This window comes from Megalobrama amblycephala, linkage group LG14 (genome assembly GCF_018812025.1).
Source record: "Megalobrama amblycephala isolate DHTTF-2021 linkage group LG14, ASM1881202v1, whole genome shotgun sequence".
Lineage (NCBI taxonomy): Eukaryota > Metazoa > Chordata > Actinopteri > Cypriniformes > Xenocyprididae > Megalobrama > Megalobrama amblycephala.
The window spans coordinates 38,861,185-38,878,067 of NC_063057.1; positions in this window are offsets into that span (position 1 = coordinate 38,861,185).

The window sequence follows — 16,883 nt, forward strand, 5'->3', positions numbered from 1 at the left end:
AAAGTAAAAAATTATCACATTATCCAGTAGATGGCTGCAGAGCTCCACTATTTGACTGACTGAAAGACATCTTTTCATAAGGTTTTTTGCAGTTGGATTCATATCTACATATAATGAAGTCACAATTATAACAAAAATGTTTAGCATTTTTGTACTTTTTTTTTTTTTTTTTTTTCCCCAATTATTGTATCATTATGATTAGAATCAAACCTGGACAAGATGTTACAAAGAGAAAAATTTGAGTATTTATTTCAAACATCTTGTTTTGCATTTAATTCTAAAAAATTAATCTACACTTCAGTTACTCACTAAACAGAACAAAAATTGACTTTAATTAGTAAATATGTGGCCTCACAGATAAGGTTTTAGATTAATCCCAGATAAAAATGTATATCTTGGACTGGCATATCTTAAAAGATGTCAGTGCTACTGTTTTGTCTCAAGATTGAATATTTTTTCCCCTAAGGCACGTTTATAAAAGCTACTTGCCTCAATGTCCAATTTTAACTAAGGCCTAATCTTAAACTACCATTATAGGTTACATTACTCTAGCTCACTGGATTGAGGTTGTATTTTCTTATTACACCACTCACGGCCACACAAACAAAGAAATTAGCATTTATTTTAGTACATGTGAAAATTATTTAATGAATTCACTTACCATTAGATTTTTGTGAAGACTCCCAAACTGGTTTTAAGGAGCTGGAAAGAAACTACATTTGGGTAGATAAGACCATTAAATGAGATAATTTCCCACCAATTACAAAAATAAAAATAAATAATACTTGATATTTTGTTTTGGCTATTTAAAATGCTTTTATGTATGCAAAATTACCGTCAATGCCTGTCAGACAGAAAATGCATCCATCCTGTCTGAAGGGAGCGGGAAGAAACACCTCAAAACAACATCAGAAAGAATCAGAAATCAGAAAGAGCTTTATTGCCAGGTATGTTGTTTACACATACTAGGAATTTGTTTTAGTGATAGAAGCTCCACAGTGCAACAGAGTAACAGCGACAAGACAAGACACATAATAAAAAGAATAAAATAATAATATACAATTTTACAAGATAGACAAAGTGCAAAAAAAGCAAAAGACAATATATATTATAGACAATTGTATGTACAGTTATGTGTGCAAATTGAGATATAAATAAGTGTTTAAGTAAATAAAGTGTAATAGTGTTGTGTGTTCCGTGTTTGTCAAGTGTTCATGACATGGATTGCTTGAGGGAAGAAACTGTTCCTGTGTCTGGTCGTTCTGGTGCTCAGGGCTCTGTAGCATCGACCAGATGGCAACAGTTCAAAGAGGGAGTGTGCTGGATGTGAGGGGTCCAGAGTGATCTTCTTTGCCCTTTTTCTCACTCTGGATAAGTACAGTTCTTGGAGAGTGGGGAGGGTTGTGCCAATGATTCGCTCAGCAGACCGGACTACCCTCTGTAGTCTTCTGAGGTCAGATTTGATAGCTGAGCTGAACCAGATGGTAATTGAAGTGCAAAGGATGGATTCGATGATGGCAGAGTAGAACTGTTTCAGCAGCTCCTGTGGCAGGTTGAACTTCCTCAGCTGGCAAAGAAAGTACAACCTCTGCTGGGGCTTTTTCACAATGGACTCGATGTGGTTGTCCCACTTCAGGTCCTGGGAGATGGTGGTGCCCAGGAACCTGAATGACTCCACTGCAGTCACAGTGCTGTTCATGATGGTGAGTGGAGGGAGAGCAGGGGGGTTTCTCCTGAAGTCCACGGTCATCTCCACTGTCTTGAGCGTGTTGAGCTCCAGGTTGTTAAGACTGCACCAGACAGCCAGCTGTTCAACCTCCACTCTGTAAGCAGACTCGTCACCGTCCTGGATGAGGCCGATCAGTGTGGTGTCATCCGCAAACTTCAGGAGCTTGACAGAGGGGTCTTTAGAGGTGCAGTCGTTTGTGTAGAGGGAGAAGAGCAGTGGAGAGGGAACACAGCCCTGAGGGGCGCCGGTGCTGATGGTGAGGGTGTTGGATGAGAATTTTCCCAGCCTCACTAGCTGCTGCCTGTCTGTCAGGAAGCTGGTGATCCACTGACAGACAGAGGTGGGCACAGAGAGCTGAGTTAGTTTAGGCTGGAGGAGTGATGGGATGATGGTGTTAAAAGCAGAGCTGAAGTCCACAAACAGGATCCTCACATAAGTCCCTGGTCTGTCCAGATGCTGGAGAACATAATGCAGTCCCATATTGACTGCATCATCCACAGACCTGTTTGCTCGGTAAGCAAACTGCAGGGGGTCCAGTAAGGGTCCAGTGATGTCCTTCAGATAAGCCAGAACCAGTCTTTCAAATGACTTCATGGCCACAGACGTTAGAGCCACAGGTCTGTAGTCATTTAGTCCAGTAATTTTGGGTTTCTTTGGGACGGGGATGATGGTGGAGCGTTTGAAGCATGAGGGGACTTCGCACAGCTCCAGTGATTTGTTGAAGATCTGTGTGAAGATGGGGGCCAGCTGGTCAGCACAGGTTTTCAGACAGGCTGGTGAAACGCTGTCTGGGCCTGGTGCCTTTCTTCTCTTGTTCTTTCTGAAGACCTGGCGCACGTCATCTTCACTGAAATGAATTGCAGGTGTGGGGGAGAGGGGGGTTGTTGGAGGTGTGAATGGTGATTTTTCAAACCTGCAATAAAACTCATTCAGATCGTCTGGCAGTCGTTGATTCTCCACAGAGCTGGGGGATGGTGTCTTGTAGTTGGTGATAACTTTCAGACCTTTCCACACTGAAGCTGTGTCATTAGAATAGAACTGAATAATTCCCCTTTGCCACTCTGATCTCCTTTTCCAGTGTGTATTTGGCCTGTTTGTACAAGACTCTGTCCTCTTTTCTGCGAGCATCTTCTTTAGCCTGACGGAGCTGGCTGAGTTTTGCAGTGAACCAGGGTTTGTCATTGTTGTAAGTTAAATGAGTCTTTGTAGGAATGCACAGATCCTCACAGAAACTGATATATAAAGTTACAGTCTCTGTGAGCTCGTCCAGATCGGTGGCAGCAGCTTCAAAAACACTACAATCAGTCCATTCGAAACAGGTTTGTAAAGCCCGCTCTGTTTCAGTGGTCCATCTCTTTACAGTCCTTGCTACAGGTTTAGCTGATTTCAGTTTCTGCCTGTAGCTTGGTATGAGATGAACTAGACAGTGATCAGAGAGCCCCAAAGCTGCCCGTGGGACAGAGTGATATGCATCCTTTATTGCTGTGTAACAATGGTCGAGTATATTACTGTCTCTGGTGGGACAAGTAACATGCTGTCTGTATTTGGGCAGTTCACATGAGAGAATCGCTTTATTAAAGTCCCAGAGAATGATTAAAACAGAGTCCGGGTGTTGTTGCTCGCTCTCTGTGATCATATCAGTGAGTAACTGTAAAGCCGAGCTCACGTGCGCTTGTGGAGGAATGTAGACGCTCACCAGAATGAACGAGCAAAACTCCCGCAGCGAGTAGAACGGTTTGCAGTTAATGAAGAGTGTTTCAAGTAGGGCTGCACGATTACGACAAAAAATCATAATTGTCGATTATTCCCTTTAAATTGTAATTGCGATTATTAATCACGATTATCACAATTTACATTGAATGATGTTTTGAATAGCTTTATACCATTGTTTGAAGCAATAATATTTTTTTTACTTGGTGTGCTTGATTTCAAATGGTAAATTGAAGTTTTAAAAAACAAGTAAACAGTAATAAAATAAGAAAAAAATGAACAAATTACTAACAATAGCACAAATAAATACAAAAGAATAAAGATAGAAATTAAATAGACAGTTTTCTTTTTTTCAGGTAGGTCTAACAGTAGTGATCAGGTAAGAAACTGAATAAAGAGACAAAGTAATCAAATGTAAAATAACATTGGATAAACTTCATTGTAAAAATTAATCAATTAAAGTTACAGAAGTTAATCAGTCAAGAGCAGTAAGTGATTTTTTTTTGTCTTTTGTTGTTTGATGAACATTAACAACATAGAGCGCAGCATGTTTATTCGGCTTCTGTCCCTTTAAGATTTGACAGACACATTCTTCCTGAACTGTTTTACATTAATACTCACCAGAGCTATTGGCATTGTGATATTGTTTCTGAATGTATTTGAACATTAATAATCCGCGAAAAAGAGCTTATTTTGGCGCTTTGTGTGAGCGCGAAATCTGCGGGAATTAATATAATTATGCGCAATCCCGCGCTGAAATTCAGACCCGGTCACACCAACACTATTAAACTGGAGAGCATGAGACGATTGAATGAGAAGAGGCGCGTGTCTCAACTCGCTGTCAGAGAGGAGAGCAAGATCGCGCAGCTGGTGTTTCGTGTGCGTTTGACATATCAGCGTACACTTACGTCACTGGTAGCTCCTTTTGTGCTGGGTTAGACCTTTTACACTCTGAAGTAGTTGTGATTCGCCTCTCACAACGTGACATGCTCATAACACACCCCTTAAACATGCAGAATAATCTAGTGGATATTTTTACTTGTAATCGCGCCTTTGAACGATTACGAAATCGTGGCATCCGTAATCATAATCGCAATTATAAATTCGATTAATTGTGCAGCCCTAGTTTCAAGATCTGGACAGCACATCTTCTTTAACACCGTTACATCTGAACACCACCTTTCGTTGATGTAAAAGCACGTCCTGCCGCCGCGCGATTTCCCGCGGCGTTCTTAATCCACCCTGTCTGAGCTTCACGAGGGCGCCGGCGCGCTTCCCCCGTCTGCGCATCCTGAAGCGTCTAAACAGCACTGCAGCTCTGCCGACCACAACATTCAACAAAACATCTGAATAATCGAAATCCGGTAAAAGATTTTGTGGTGTGTACTGCCGAATGTTCAGCAGTTCATCCCTGGTAAAACTGTTGGTGTTTGAAAAACAGAAAACAGGAAAAACGAACAAAAACAGAACAAACACTGAGCATGCATCTTGCATCTTGAATGAGCCATTTGGCAAACAACAACATCAGCAAAAAATTCAACAACTTAAGATAACTCATCCTGTTATATGTTATGCTAATTAAAATTGTGAAATTAGTTCAAACGTACTACTTTACCTACTATTTTCTCGTAAAATTCTGGACACACACGACACCATCCGCAGACTACACATTACCGCGCAAAAAAAAGCTGTGGGAGGGGAAGAACCTCCGAAAAGAATCACTTGGTCGATTCATGGCTTCGAGAATCGACTCTAAACTAAGAATGAAATCACTGTGAGCAACGTCTGTCATTCCTTGCGTGATATTAGGTGAATTTCCTCAATTAAACTATTATCAGAAGAACCGTAACAGCAACTATAGTGGGGATTTTGTTAAATTATAAGGTCCAAAAAGATTTATTCACTGATGTATTCGTGAATTGTGACTCTTTCTGCAGATTGCAGCATCACCAGGTGGCAACCAGTTAAAGGTGCTAAAGAGGATCTTTTCGTCGACTGAGAAACCAAAGACTGTTACTGAGTTTTTGAAATGAGCGCATGCGTAAGAACAACCCCCCTCCTTCCAAGGAATGCCTCCCAAAACTCGTAAACACTCGTATTGGAACACGAGTGTTTACCACCGGCATTCGCTGTGTCGTGTTAGTGGATTCATTATGTCGGACTCACCGCAGGTAACTCATAATCTGCAGTTGTTACTCCTGTCTCCTGACAAAAACATTGCATGCGGCGCCTGTGGAGTGTGGAAAGTTACTGGAGCGCGCAGCCGCGCTCGTCTCTCACAAGGAACGTCACGGCAGTGATTGACAAGCCAGAGGGCCATCATCGCGTAAACGATTGGCTGATGTTTTTAAGGCCTCGTGCACAGATGATGTATATTAATATTATTCCTTTCAGTGCACCTAATAAATAGTCTTTTATCAGTTAGTAAAGACAGTTTCAAGTAATATTGCAAAAATGTATAAAACAAAACATCCTCTTTAGCACCTTTAAGGATTACCCCACTTTTAAATAAACTTTTCCTGATAATTTACTCACCCCTATGTCATCCAAGATGTCCATGTCTTTCTTTCTTCAGTCGAAAAGAAATTAAGGTTTTTGATGTAAACATTCTAAGATTTTTCTCCATATCATTCATTTCAATGGGCACCAAACGGTTGAAGGTCCAAATGGCAGTTTCTGTGCAGCTTCAAAGGGCTTTAAACGACACCAGACTATGAATAAGGGTCTTATCTAGCGAAACGATTGGTCATTTAAGAAAAAAAAAAAAAAAAGTTTAAGTTTTATAAGCTCAAATGCTGGCCTTGCTCTTTTCTCCGATGCGCGTTCGTGACGTCACGTAATACGCAATTACGTTCAAAAAGTCACGGTTGACGTAGGCGGATTCAAATGTCTTTGTGTCAGTTTATTGTTTAACCCTTTGATCGGTACGTTCCCACATATGGGATGTTTATTTCTGTCCCCATGGGCGTACGGTTCCACATATGGGATTTAGAATGTTCAGCGACGTCACATAACTGCTAGATTCAAACTGTGCTTTCGCGCTCTGGCTGCGAGACGGACGCGCGCTCTCTTGTCATCACAGCTATGCAGTGTTTTCAGACACATAATGTTTCTTTTAAGGTTTCAGACATTTAAATACGCATAAGCACCATTAAACAATACATTTGGAGTTTATAAAATACACACTGATGTCAGACGTCAGTGGAAGCATCAATAAACAGTGAATTCAAATATAATTTGCCGACATTTATTCATATCAGACACACATAATGGGTCTAAGTAACTATAAAGTTTACTCTCTTATTCTTCCAGTTCACCAGCCACTTACTTGCATATATTTCAGGAGAAACTGATGTATTCACCTGCTGTAAATCAGACTGACAGAACTCTGTGAACTGCAGTGCAAACCAAGATGGCGGCGCCCATCTCGCATTATAGATCAAGATAAAGATCATTTATAAAGTTTTTTAAACGACAAAACACACTCACTCACACATATTTGAGAATCGGAATATCATATAATTGAAGACATGTAAGCAAGTTTGCGAATATTTTAAATAAAAAAGGAAAAACAAAATAATTGTGATCCATCTCTCATACAGTGTTATTGTGGCTACGTTCAGCGCTCGTGACACGCACGCGTCGCCATGGAAACAATAAGGGCAAACGTTCTAAAATAAGGGTCGCCTTAAAAAAAAAAAACTCACTCTGGCGGTCAGTTACAATGTTTTAAACTCACGCTTGAAAGGTGTGCGTATCCTGGGTGTTTTAATTAGAAAGCCTAAAAGAAAATTTTTGTCAGGACAGAAATTTGTGACTTTTCATAGATTTCCTATACACAATCCTGAGCAAATGAAACTGTGGTTGCTACGCCTACGTCAACCGTGACCTTTTCAACGTAATTGCGTATTACGTGACGTCACAAACGCGTATCGGAGAAAAGAGCAAAGCCAGCATTTGTGCTTATAAAACTTAAACTTTTTTTAATTTTTTTTTTAAATGACCGATCGTTTCGCTAGATAAGACCCTTATTCATCGTCTGGTATCGTCTGGTGTCGTTTAAAGCCCTTTGAAGCTGCACTGAAGCTGCCATTTGGACCTTCAACCGTTTGGTGCCCATTTAAATGAATGATATGGAGAAAAATCCTAGAATGTTTACATCCAAAACCTTAATTTCTTTTCGACTGAAGAAAGAAAGACATGGACATCTTGGATGACATGGGGGTGAGTAAATTATCAGCAAAAGTTTATTTAAAAGTGAACTAATCCTTTAGTGTCTGAGTATTATGAGAGAATTCTTTGAACTAATTCAACAGGTTCGGTCCAAACACATGGAACAAAATAACAGCATAAAATACATATTAGGACGATAATTACTTGATCAACATTACTTGTGTTTTTAAACAATAAGGACTATGTGAAGAAAGGAAGGCATTTAAGCACTAAATACAAAGTTCAGTTGTTGTAGGCATATGCTTTATTATGAAAGCTTCCATTTTTTTATTTTTTAATATGAATAACAAGATATCTTTACATTCCTATCAATAGTGTAAATAATTAACTGCATTATTATAATAATTCTAAAAATTAATAAAATCATAGTGTTTCCCACAGGATTTTGTGGATATATGTGGTGGGTGGGCCTCGGTCCTTCTGTGGGTCCAGAGGAATGTCCCCTATAAGAAAATGTTTTACATTTTAAAGTAAAATGAATCAATCTGGTGCACTTTGAGAGTTCAAAATGAAGATCTCCTACCTACATTCAGTGTGCAAATTGACAAAGAAAAAGTCCTGAACTTGTACCTGAACTTTAAAGGGGACTCAAATCTCTTTTCATGTGACAATTTTGCTGTGAGCATTTCAAATTTATCCACACACTGATGAACACTGGAGCTTTTTAAAGGATTAGTTCACTTTCAAATGAACATTAGCCCAAGCTTTACTCACCCTCAAGCCATCCTAGGTGTGTATGACTTTCTTCTTTCTGATGAACACAATCAGAGAAATATTAATATATATCTGACGCGTCTGGGCTTTATAATAGAGTGCCTCAGGGATGACGCATTTTTGTAGGCAAAACCCGGAAGCGAGTTAGCATTTTAGGACTTCCGGTTCCAACGCCGTAAAGTCTATGGGTTTTTTGAATGGGTTTTTGCTAAATTGCCTGAAATAAGGTCTGTGGTTAACAAAGCCTCTAAATACTTTCACGTTTTGATCTATGACATAAAACACACCAGTTATAACCCACTTGTGATTTTTTAAACTTTTACTGTGTCTTAAAATCGGCTAAAGTAGTCCCTGCTAAAAGGGACTTCTTCCTTTGGCGGGGACTTTAGACATCATCATTAAAAACAGGACATTTGGACAGCATTTCTCATGAAAAAGTGGATAAGTATTCATAACAGCACAGATCATAATCAGCGAGCATGTTTATAAATAAAGTTGTTTTCTAAATAAAGTTTGAGGAAGCTTGGTGGTGACGACGTTGATCCGCGACCATGGTGTAGTCCGGTGTAATCCATGGTGTAGTCCGTTTATAGCCTACTGTTAGCCTTTTATATCTGACGACTTTATTTAGGCTTCAAAATCTATAAATGTTGTGTTAACTTGTAAAGATTATCTTGATAGACAAAATGTGTAAGTGTCATAACCCTTTGTTAAACACAGAGCTTATTTTCTGCGATTTTCCAAAAGTCTATGGGAAAAATGCATAGGCTTTCAATCGAGGGAACCCGTGTGCCGCTAACTTCCGGGTTGGCCTACAAAAACACGTCATCCCTGGGGTACTCTATGGCAGTGAATGGGGTTCAATGAGTATGGGCTGAAGATAGTGCTTCCATCCTCATCCATCCATCATAAATATGTGCTCCACACGGTTTCCAGGGGTTAATAAAGGCCTACTGAAGCGAAGCAATGCATTTAAACAAGTCAAATGTTGAGCTTCTGCCAAAATGCCTTCATATTCAACGTATGCAGAAAGTGTTGCACCCGATGTTTTGAAGTCCCTGGGCCAGTGGAACGACAAAACAGAGAAACTGGGCGCATTTATTGGTAGAAACAGACAGGGTTTGATACTTCTCTTTATATAGTGGTTAAGCGTTTCCTTCAGGTTTAGGAGATGTAAACAGGGCTGCCTGAGTTATTTAAGTAGAGTGGCCTGTTCCTGTTTTGTCTCACTTGCCGTTCCAGCAAACACCACGGTTTCACTCATTTCTTTTGCTTAGCTAAGCATTTTCTGACTTTGCATTTTCTCATAACACAAATCAGAGAGACTTTGTTAATTTGTTTCTATTTGAGTGTTTCCTATTAGGCTGATGCTATTTTCACTGTGACCCACGTAGATTAAGCTCACTGGAAATTCTTTACATTTGAAACAATACAGTATTGTTTTGTTGATTTTTAGGGGGCTCGATTCCAGGTTTTTTGGAGTCGACTCCAACTCCCGACTCCCACTGTAGGAGTTGATGGAATCGACTCCATTTACTTTACATCAGAACAGGGTCATAAATAAGGCAAGATGGCATAAATAAGACACAAAGCCTTAAAGCGATAGTTCACCCAAAATTGAAAATGTGATGTTTATCTGCTTACCCCCAGCGCATCCAAGATGTAGGTGACTTTGTTTCTTCAGTAGAACACAAATGATGATTTTTAACTCCAACCGCTGCCGTCTGTCAGCCAAATAATGCGAGTGAATGGGAACTCTATCAATAAGAGTCGAAAAAATTTGCATAGACAAATCCAAATTAAACCCTGCGGCTCGTGACGACACATTGATGTCCTAAGACACGAAACGATCGGTTTGTGCGAGAAACCGAACAGTATTTATATCATTTTTTACCTCTAATACACCACTATGTCCAACTGCGTTCAGCATTCTGTTAGTGAGGTCTGATTGCGCTCTGACAACGGCAGCGATGTCTCGCGCATATACTTCAATACATGCATATACATGAGACTAACAAAGGGAACTAAGCACGGTGATTGGATAATTAACAAGACACAGGTGGATCAAATGAACTAATCAGACAGACTGGGGAAAAACTAGGTCACAGGAACAAGACATGTAACAATTATCAGTTTATGTGGGTTTATATAATCTTGTATAATCAAAATGCTGTTTATCTTAATTTCAGACTAGATTAAAGACCACATGAGCACTTACTCTAAATGCTTCAATTCAGTTTTTAGTCCAAAGTCTGTTTGAAATTTAAGATTAGATGAGAAGGATCATTTAGTTAAAGTGACCATAATTATAGGCAAAATATAATTTACTTCCAGTTTCTGTGGTTTCCAATCGGAATAAATCCAGATTCAGAAATAATGAACTATTTACTTATTTACAGTCAATTCTTTGTGTGATATGAATCAGTGTGTGTTCAGGGTCTGATCTGAAGCTTTTACTGCAGGTCTGTTTAACAGCCTGAATGTCATTTTTGCAGTAACACTATTTTTATGGTCCCTTTTGAACATTCTGTAGACAATAATTAACTTTGCAAAGTACATGTCAACTAACTCTCATTAGAGTATGAGTAGTAGACTGTCTGCTTAATATCTGCTGTTTATTTCGATGGTCCCCCAACAGACTAAAAGTAACTTTGCAAGTACATGTCAGTTTATTCTAACCATAATCCTGCCAGTCTGCTAATATTCTACTGACACTCTAATGAGTTATTAGACATGCAGGTGCAATATTACTTATAGTCAACAGAATATGTTAAAGGCCATCAAAATAAAATATAAATTAAGTGAAAACATTATGGCTTCTGTATTTGGCAAAAAAAATAAACTTTCAATATTAATTTACCACTATATACTTTATGGTGGTTTACACACCCTGGCGTCACACATGATGAAGCAAAACAAATTTTTAAAAAAGTCAGCCAGATCCTGATCACAAACTTTGTTGCACTCATTTCCTGTTATCACTGTAAAGATGCTTTGAAACTACACGCATCATTTGGACTCCATTTCCCATCTACCCTCATACCTTGGACTGATCACCCTGCTCCTGCTACTCATTATACATAAAACACTTACACCTACACCTCCATGCGAAGTCTTGTTTAGCACCGTATGACATTTCTGAGTGTTTCACCTGGATTCTGTATTTTGGTGTTTGACCTTGTACTGTGGCTACATCCACACGAAGCCGGAGCTTACCCTATCCAATCTTTTTTTCCCCCCCTTGTCTCAAGAAATATCTGCGTCCACATGAAACCACTGAAATGACTCAAAACGATGTAGTATACATGCCAGACCAATATGTGGCGCTGTAATTCTGCCACAGAGATATACTTAAAACAGAGAATAAGACTTGGTGCATGCGCATAAACCTTGCGTGCTGTATAGAAACTATAGTAAAGCTTAGAAATAACGCTTTATTTTGGCTCAGTAGCTTCTGCAGCACGAACACAAGAGTCTGCTGTTAGCGGCGTCTGACTAGGGTCGACACGTGGGGTTTTGACATCATCATTTCACAAAACAGACGGATAGGCTCTCCACACGAAAACGCAAAGACAGCGTTTTCAGATTTATCCACTCTGGGAACCGGTTTCAAAAAATAGCGGATACATAATTTGTGTGTATTCACAAAAACACGTCTCCGTGTGAACAGGACCTGTTACTCATTTCTGATTCTCTGCTGCCTGCCTTGACCCTTGCCTGTTCCTGGATTGTGTATGTTTGCTGCCTGCCTTGGGACTCTGATTGTTTGCTGCCTTCCCAGATCACTGTTTCTGCCACTGGCTCATCCTTGCTGTTATTTTGTCAGTGAATTTGACTTCAATAAAAGCTGCAGATGAATCTTCACTCCAGTGACTCAATCCTTACAAGAAGACTTCGCCACACAAGGATCCAGCGGCTTCTCTAAGGAATAAAGGCCAGGTATGAACACAGCGATTCTACTGCTAGCGCTCAAGCAGGGCACACAATCACTCAAGGGTTATATATCGGGGAATATTTGGCTTTGACTAAAGACTCAGAATTACCAGACTGTATATTAATAGACTTTTTCTGTGACGGCCTAGACTGGGTAAACCCAGCCTGATCTGTCAGCAATTTGATTTCGCCCGGCAACCCATACATTCATTTCTACTGCTTCTGTTACACTTTTGCAGGAACCAATCACAGACTGGCTTATCCACCTTGCTCGCTGTATAACACGATGACGATAGAGAAGCAACGGCAAGCACGACCATCAATCCTATTCCTTTTAACCTCTCAACGATGCTGAATGACTTCTTTAGTTTAGCAAACAAATCGCTCGAGTGGGTGTAAATACCACTCACTTTCATGTTTTTTTTTTTGCACAACCTGCAAAAATCACTCAATGCCATTGCTGCTTCTGCAAACCGCTGATCAGTGCTACAACCCAATACAAACTAAAGGTGCGTTCCATTCGACCGCGAGTGGACTGCGAAGTGGACTTCACAGGGTATTTTGCCATCTTAAGTGAGATTCCATTCCGAAGGGAGCGAACATGTTCAGTTCGAAGGGCACTGCGAACAGCATAGGGAATAAGGGAACATCGATACATCACTTCACAGGAAGTAGAGAGGTAAAATCACCCAACTGTCATTGCGCACTGCGTCACCAGTCAGAACTACGATGGAGCAGAGCCGTTGAAAGAGTTTTTAAACGGCTCTCCGATGGAGGAATTTACATTTGAATTTTGAGTATTCATAAATTTTGTTATTATTATACGAACAAAAGTATGAATGGTTATGGCGATGAGTGTATTTGCATATTTTATTGTATGAATAGGCACGACAAAGTAAAAGTGTTGAAAAGCAGCGGCTCTGTCATTTTTTATTTTACTTTATTTACCTCAGAAGTGTTTACTATGTGGCTGCGTGTGGAAAAGAAAGCGCACAAGATGAGACCCAGACGGTGGATTAAGAATACATTTATACAGTTAACCAAAATCAGAATTTATTTTCATATGGCATGAGAGGCTACAGCTTCAAATCTGTTAAGAGTTCATTTTAAATTTGAAAGTAAATTATAATATCTATTTATTTGTTATATCATAATCTGCACGACACCGTCGTTGACTTTCTTTGATGACATTTGTAGTGTGTTCCAAATGAGTGATTATTGTCAGCGAAGTCCACTTCAACGGATATACCGTGCTCAGGGAGTAGGGAGCAGTGAACACTGCGTAGGGACCCTGTCAAATGGAATGCAGCTTAAACCTGTCTGGAGTTTTCACGTCGCTTTGCAAAGTACGTCACCCAGATCGTTGATCTGATTGGTTGAAGGACTATCCAATTGCGTGAATAATGCTCGTTTGTCACGCCTCTTGTGCAGTAGAAAATACATACAGACTCTCCAGACCAATGTTCAATTTTAAATTGAGCTTGGTCTGGTGATAGCCAGACAAGTGACGGCCTTAATCAGCCTTTAAAATTATGAGTGATTCATGAGGGTCCTCGTACGTCATTGGGTAGCTTTTTGGATTATGTTTTGTGGACTGTTGGTTCAGCGTTCACTGTGGGTGTCGCGAAGGAATGCAATCCTGCATTCACTCATATGATAGCAGCCGCGCTAGAACACACAAAATGGCGGCCACAAGAACACCAAATCAAGTCACAGTTGATCTCCCTGAGCCCAGTCAAGTCACAGTTGATCATCCAGAGTCACGTCACATCTCCACTTATCGTCTAGAGCCACGTCACGTCCCAGCTGATCGTCCAGAGCCACGTCACGTCTCCGCTGATCTTCCAGAGCCACGTCACGTCTCTGCTGATCTTCCAGAGTCCACATTATGTCTGACACCCCAGAGTCACACCTTGTTGCAGTTGTCGTACCACAACCCTCCTCTGTTGTGTCAGGGGAACCCGTCATCAAGCGTCAGAGGTTGGCATCCACCGCTGGTGTCAGTATGCACAGCTGGTTTCCCAAAATCAATTAATTTTAGCCCTCCTGCTCCTGAACTGATTCCCCTGTCTGCAACACTCCCCAAAATGGGGGTCTCCTTATGGTGCATTTGGGCCGCGTACATCACCGCATGAATCTCCAGAGGTGGCGGCTTATGCTGCAGAACCTCACAAAGCAATGGTACTTGCTTCAGCTACTTGCACGGTGGTGGCGTCCAGCAACACATTCTCATCCTGTCCTAAATCAGCCACAGAGTCCGTTGATGAACTCTTGTCCTGAATCAGCCCTGGAGACCGTTTGCAAACTCTTGTCCTGTCTCGACCCAGCTGCAGAGGATGTCTGTAAACTTGCGTCCTGTCCTGAATCAGTCCCGGAGTCCATTTGCAAACTCTTGTTCTGTCCTGACCCAGCCGCAGAGGCTTGCCCAGAACCAGCCACAGAGGCCATTTATGATTTCTCCCTGTTTTCTGATGGTACAACTGTAGAACCTCCAGAGGTGGCAGCATCCGCTGCAGATCCTCTAGAGGTGTCAGCGGTACTTAGCTATGAACTTTTGCCCTGTCCTGGCTAAGGTGGCTGTCTGTGAGCCCTCAGCCAAGATGGCTGCACACACTGGATCGTCTATGAATCCACTCCAGAGCCTGCTCCAGTCCATGAATCCACTCCAGGGCCCGCTCCAGTCCATGACTCCAGTTCTGAGTCCACCTCTGTCCAGGAGTCCACTCCCGAGTTTGCCCCGGTTCCAGAGCTCATTATGTATTATGTATTCATTATTATTCATATTATGGCCCTTGTGGCCAAAACTAACCTCTCTGAGCTCTATGTTTCAGATTCACCTGAGCAACCATATTGGTTCCCAGTGTTAGCAGATCTGCCGTGGTGGTCATCTGCTCCACCATGGGGGTTTTCAAGCCTGTCTCCCTGGCCGTCTGTCAAGCCTTCTCCGCCCGGGCCATCTGCACGGCCTCAGTCTCCAGGCCTCTTTCCTTTCCATGGACCTGACCCACCATCCCACCCACTGTTCCGCCTCCACTCCACCTCCCTCCAGGACTTTCTGGGTTTTGGGGTTTAGGAGCTTCTGGAAGCTGCTCCTTAGGAGGGGGGCTATGTCACGATCACCAATGAGAGTGCCCGTCGTTCCCACCAGAGGGCACTCCATCCTGGACTACACTCATCATCTGGACTCAATTTCCCATATACCCTCATACCTTGGACTGATCACCCGGCACCTGCTACCCATTATACAATCGCTCACTCACACAAGACACTTGCACCCACACTTCCATGCGAAGTCTTGTTTAGCACCGTCTGACATCTTTCATATTTAGTGTATTAAGTACAAAATTAGTGTGTGAAAATAGATTACTTTAAGTGCATTATAGAAGTGTACTTTTTTTCACCTGGGTGTGTGTGACTATTTTCTTTATTATATTTTTTCTTTTCTGTGTTCTTTAAAGCTCTGCAACAATGTACATTGTGAAAGATGTACAAATAAATTTAAATTAAATTGTAATATAATTTAATTTGGATTAAAGCATCTGTCAAAAGTGTAAATGTAAATTTGATTGAACTCTCTGACAGAATCTATGAGTGAGTAATAATTAACAAAAGTAAAAACTCAGCTCACATTATGATCCTGTAAAACAAGCCAATGTCAACATTATCATGAGTGCATGAGTTTTTATACATGTCATTACATTTATTTAAGTTTTGTGCATTTATTCAGTTTTACATCTGTTGATACTGGATGTTGTTGCATATGGTGTCACGGTTCGCAGATGCATTGTTTCCTTCTTGTCGCGTGCTCTGTGTTATGACAGCAGTGGGTGTGTTTGTGTATGTATGTGTGCGAGTGTGTTTGTGTCCAGGCCACGTGGATCATTAGTGGATCCAGCTGCCACTCATCACCGTCCCCACCTGCTGCTCATTCCCTCACCCCTTAAATACTCACCTCATTCTCATCTCCGTTGTCAGATCGTTGTTTGGTGTCCTGCTCGTGGTTGTCTGTTCCTGACCGGAGTTCCTGTTGTTCGTCGTCAGTCCCTGGATTACTGTCTTCGTGTCTCGTCTAATGTCTGGATCCTGGAATCATCTCACCGTCATTCTTCATGTCACCACCACGCCGCACCAACCGATCATCCCAGTCCCTGCGCAACCGAAGCCTGCACACTTCATTGACTGAGACCTTTTATCTGCTTGTTGTTCAATAAACGGCGTTACTTGCAATTGCTTTCTGTGTTCAATCATGACATATGGAGGAAAAATAACATTTAAAGGGAAATTTTGTGGATTCAGAACGTTTAACGCTATCAGCAACATTTGTGGCATGATATCAATCACCAGAGAAAAAAAATTCAACTCGTTCTTTAGTTTAAAAAAAAGTAGAAAATAAATGGGCCAAGCAGTAAACATTTAAACACACATGGTTTCAATAGTTTAGCCATAAGACTTAAACATTATATATGTAAACATCTCTTACTAATTTTTTCTGTCTAAATTTATATCCAATGTTTCCTCTTTTTTTTATTTTTTGTCATAACGTAAAGCTGGTAAACCTGTTAAC